Here is a 6000-nt window from a genome sequence, read left to right on the forward strand (position 1 = left end):
GACTTACTCGCCTGTAGTAGAAGGAGTTAACGTGTTCTTAGGAGAAGAAAAATCAATAAGTTTGTTTGTGTTTTAGGAATGCTCATGCAAAAAAGGAAGTCCTAGACGAAGGAACCGTGCTACCTTAATTGACATGCAAACGAGAGACTATACGAAGCCTAGCAATCCTACGGGGAGACGATCACATCATACAAAACAAACATGCATAAAGTAAACACACCAACAAGGGGGGCTCAAGCATACATGGGTAGGGATTTAGTCAAGAGGGGTCATATCAACCTCGACAAACAAGCGATGGAAGGGTAATCAAATGGGCTCTTAACCACTGACATTGAACGTCAGGGTGAGCAGATCAAAAGGGTAATGAGGATAAGACCTCATAGCTCTTAACCCTGGACAGGGTGAGCTCATGACAAAAAGTGGGGATTCTGAAAGATGGAACCCTTTTCACTGACTGACCGGACAAAAGACCTTGGGCTTTTGTTCTGAAGCATCGACACGCAGTGCGAGCATAAAGAACGACACACTGAATAACGGGGGATTGACTACTAATCCCTTTTATCCGTCAATTGTCTCTTTATGGAGGTCTTTAGCACTGATGCCTCTTCTCGGAGGTCTTTGGGCACAAGAGTAAACAAACAAAAGAAAACATTGCCTCCTATTGAGGTCTTCCAGCTAAGAAAACGGTAAAATGCGGGAAAGATGTAAAAGGGATCAAAAGATCTACCCCACGGATAAAGATCCGAAGTAGCAACAACTAAAGGAACGAGAAACCCGAAGATCTCTCAAGCTAGCACCATCAAAGAAAGCAAGTCAGCAAAGTAATCAGAATAAATCTCCAAATGGTATCCCACAAATAAAGTGGAATACCAAGCAAGCTATCTCTTCAGGAGTTATGTGAGCCCTCACAAAAACTCAACAAACAAGTTAGGATAACAAGATGGGGTGCAATCAAGAGTTGCACCAGACAGAAGAACCATAACAACAACTGCGTCAGGTAAACAGTGCACGGATGCAATAGAAAATATGTCACACAAAACAAATTAGAGAGCAAACAGAAAAAAAACAAGTATTGTCACGATCGCTACATGTTCGCTTAGCGAGGTGCTAGCGAAGCTTCGCTACATGTTCGCTTAGCGAGGTGCTAGCGAATGCCTGCGGGTTTTGGGTTCTTCCTTGATAACTGTACAATTTAAGAAACCCCAAACCCTATGGTATCCACCTCAGCAACGAAGTGATTAAACATTCAAGGCATTATTCTACACATTCATGCACATCTAAAACCACATGTGAAACCTAACGATACCCACTCTTCCAAATTCACCCATGATGCCTCATACATTCAGAAATTTCAAATTGAGAGCATACAGTAATGGAGATAGGGCAAACCTGATTGGAGAGATCGAATGAAATTGAATTGCCCGGTTGGGTTAGCAAAGCAATCTTAGGGTTTATCTGAGATGGAGTTTTTTCTTCAGTGTCTATGGAGGTTGCTCTGAATTCTGTTAGCTCTTCTCTAGCTATTTCTCTTCTAGGGTTTTTTGGGAGATGGAAATCTAGAATTTATAACCTGATTTTCGTGGCTTTGTGGGCTCAAATGAGAGAGGTCCAAGTCCAAGATTTTTCTATTATATTTTTAAAACGCGTGAGCTTCGCCTAGCGAAGAATTTGCTCGCCTAGCGAGCATGACAGTTCAGATTCACTAAGCGAACCATGCTGCTCGCCTAGCGAGCATGACAGCTCAGGAACAGGCCTTTGCTCCTTCAAGATTAGTGTTTTGAATGATGAATAGACCCCATTTGAACATGTTGGAAGTAACTCAAGTCATTCCCTTGTGTTGACTGATCACCCAGATAGAACCCACAAAAGTGATTTGAGTGATGTCCAAGCTTCTTGGAAGACGAACTCTTGGAGCTAATTCTGACTGACATGATGAAATCCAATATGGAATGTTAAATGACCTAAAAATGAATGCATGAATGAGGGGGGCAAATTTGAGGTGCTACACCTACAAATGATTCTCTCATGCCTTGGACACGACATGGGCTCTTTTGATTGATAATAAGGGGAAACAACAAGGGAAATTACATCTTAATCATGGTTACTTCAAGTACTTGCATCACTGTCCATTTGGTGGCACCCCATCCTTTGGTTTTCATGAAGATCAGTCTAGTATCTTCTTCAACATTTTCCTCCAAATCACATATATGACCGTGAACAAGGGGATTGGCACTTGAGAAATATTTTGATAACAGGAGCACTTGTCCTTCCTTAGGTATTGGCGTGGGCTTCTTCAAGTTTTGGGAGTTGTATCCCAATCCCAAGCGTTCCTTATTGTTAGTAAGCTCAAGCATTATCCCCCATCCTTCGGGGTGTCCACTCCTTATAATGTTCAAGGCATCTTTGAGGGAGGCCATCGGAAATTCAACATATTTTGATTCATCCCTTACCAAGAAAACCATTTCAACATTGATAACTTCAAATTAATGTAATGGGATTTCCTTCAATTCTCCCTCTCCTTCAACGTATCGGAAATATGCAAGATGACTCACTACAATATCTTCTTTACCTTCCATGATCACTAGTTTATCACCAACCGAAAATTTCAACCTTTGATGGAGCGTTGAAGTAACGGCTCCGACTGAGTTAATCCACGGTCTTCCAAGCAGGAAACTATAAGCTGGATGGATGTCCATTATAAAGAAAGTGATGAAGAAGGTATGAGGGCCAATCTTCATAGGAAGGTCTACTTCACCAATCACGGTCCTCCTTGACCCATCAAATTCTCTCACCACAAGCTCACTCGGTTTTATCACGAGTCCTGCAATGGTAAACTTAGTCAGGGAGCCCTTGGACATCACATTGGCAGAAGATCCAGTGTCTACCAAGACTCTTGATAGAACTGTGTCCATGCACTTAATAGAGATGTGGAGAGCTTTGTTGTGATTTCTTCCCTCGGTGAGGAGCTCATTGTCACTAAAACCCAAGCTTAGACTGATGGCTATGTTGTTAACCACTCCTTCAAACTGGCACACTGAAATATCATGTGGTACATGGCCATTTTCAATCATTTCACTAAGGCGTCCATACACACTTCTGAGCACATCAACAAAGACAACATCGAGATTTCTGATGGTGTTTGGTTGAGTTGTTCAACCACTCGATAATTCCTCCTCTTGATAATGTGAAAAAATACATCTACCTCACAGGTGGGTAAAGAGTCTTGGCTTTTCTAAGTATCATCAAATTGCTTGCCCTTGTCTAGGGTTGATATATTACTTGTACCAATAAGCGGAGGCACGGGTACAAAGATCCTACCACTTGTAATGACTTCGCCAGTCCCGGCTATGCTAATTATTTGGTCATTAGACTTCATTGGCTCATCTTGAATTTTCTGGCCATGAATGTAGACGGAGGTGTCATACACCCATGGGACTACCTTGGTGTTATCATAGGGGAACAATGTTGGAACCATTATTATCATTGGAGCAATAGGGTTTGCTAAGATAGGTCATACAAAATTTCGCATAGGGGGGACTTCATCCTATCGTATTTCGAGAGTGGACACATCTTTGATTGTAGATAGGAGATCAATTAACAATATTCCTTGATTCATCAGAGTCTGAATGAATGCCTTCAATATTTCACACTGTTGTGGGTCCATTAAACAATCCTCACAAGTGTAGGTACAAACTGAGAATGTGTCACTTCTTATTACTACATTTTTGATTTCAATGAGCAGAGTCTTCAATTCACTTATAGAGGTTATCACTTTCCTTCCATCGCCCAATTCTACCATATTCACATTTTCTTTATTATGCGGAGGCATAGGATTTTTGTTTACATTCGGGTTGTTCGGTGCTAACGTAATTGCCTTTGGATAAATTAGATCTTGGACTTTGTACTTCAAAGCTTTGCAATTCTCCATGGAATGTCCGGGAGCTCCGGAATGGAACTCGCAATGGGCGTTTACATCATATCCGGGAGGAAGAACCCCTGGTGGGGGTCCGACTCCCTTAGTTATGCAAGTGACCCTCTCAAAAGATACGGTAGAATGTGGCTGTATGACATTGGAATCGGGTCAAACCTTCTTTCAGGCCTTCTTAATCTTTGTTGTTGTTGTTGATATTATGGTTACGCTTGTTGTTGTTGTGGTTGATAATGTTGTTGACGTTGTTGTTGTTGGTAGCGTTGATTCGGTTGATAACTTTGTTGAAGTTTTTAATGTTAGTAGCATTGTTGTGGTTGATAACATTGCTGATGTTGATGTTGTTGGTAGTGTTGCTGCTGTTGAGGTTGAACGGGAATCGTTGAATTTTTTGGCCACTTATTGATATGGAACTTGATATGTTGAAGTTCTTGTTCAGATGACTATCATTACGTTAGTCTCCCCTTCTCTTTTCTTTCCATAGAGGATGAAAGGTTTCTTTTCTACACTAGACGTACTCGCAGAGTTCTGAATTTTACCTATTTTGATCATGTTCTCGATCCTTTCATAGGCCAAGACCAACTTGAAAAAACCGGAGGATGTACTTCCCACCATTCTATCGAGGTACGAGGCTTGTAAGTTGCCTATGAACATGTCTATCAACTACCGTTCTAATAACAGTGGTTGTACTCTGGCTGCATGCTCCCTCAATCTCTGAGCGTACTCTTTAAAGGTTTCCTCATACTTCTACGTTAAATTCTTCAACTGTGTGTAATTCGGCACCATATCAATGTTGTATTGATAATGTCTGAGCAAAGCTTCGGTCATCTCTCTCCAAGTATGAATATGCGTACCCTCCAATTGCATATACCAATCTAGGGACGCCCCACTTAGAAATCTTGGAAGAAATGCATCAAGAGTCGGGTATCGTTGGAATAGGAAGCCATTTTCCGACAGTATGCTCTGATGTGGGTTCTAGTATCGTTGGTTCCCTTATACTTCTCAAAGTCGGGGACTTTGAATTTGGCAGGGATAACTTATGGCTGATGAAAAGTATGGAAGATGTATGCCGAAGGACCAATCAGGACACAACAACACTAACATTTGACTTAGAAAACACGCGCGAGGCAAAGAAGTCAGAGTCGTCTTCAACCTCCAAACTTCAAAAATCAAAACCCCCCAAAATGTGTTTTTTCATGGGATTTAAACATAGAATCACTAACAAATCATGAAAACCAATTAACCTTCACACTCATGAGCCATTGATTGGATCTGAGTGTGGAGTATTTGTAAGACCCCAACTTTTACCCTAAGATCCCTCATGTTAACTCATCATTCACATTGGCCTTGGGATCACACCTTCGTATCCTCTTCACCCCGTATTCATTGGGTTTGCATTGGGAGAGATCACCAAGAACTTTTGATTGTATCATACTTTATTTTCTTTTGTTTACTAACCAAAATATCAAAAATATGTCTAGTATAACTGTAAGACCCCAATTTTGACCCTAAGATCCATCATGCCATCTCATCGTGTGCATTGGCTTTGGGATCCCACCTTGGTATCCTCCTTACCCCTCATTCATTGGGTTTGTATTGGGAGAGGTCATCAAGCACATTTGACTGTATTATACTTTATTTTTTAATGTTTACTAACCAAAATACCAAATACATGTTAATGTATAGTTTACTTCTTTTGTAGGTAGTCTGTGTGTGTTCACCTATGCTCCATCAAGCTCATATATAGGGTTTGAGACCCTCAGTGAAAGAAGACTAGTCAATATATGGTGCACATTGGCTCTATACATCATTTATGGGTCCCCATGATCTTCACATATCATTTTGATCAAGAAATCGTTAGGAGTTTGAAACTTGTTTGCCTTGGAAGCCCTAATTCATCTGGGTATCTTGTGTGACTTCCTCAACAAGTTTCTTCACCATTTGATCAAATATTTAAAGGGATACTTCATATTAAATCATATTGCACATATATGATCCTCCATGAGTCCCAAGTATCAAGAGAATGTCAAGTTTGCAAGATAGTTCATGGTGGTTGACCAAAGAAAGTCAAC

This window comes from Lathyrus oleraceus, chromosome 2 (assembly GCF_024323335.1).
Source record: "Lathyrus oleraceus cultivar Zhongwan6 chromosome 2, CAAS_Psat_ZW6_1.0, whole genome shotgun sequence".
In the NCBI taxonomy this organism is placed as follows: domain Eukaryota; kingdom Viridiplantae; phylum Streptophyta; class Magnoliopsida; order Fabales; family Fabaceae; genus Lathyrus; species Lathyrus oleraceus.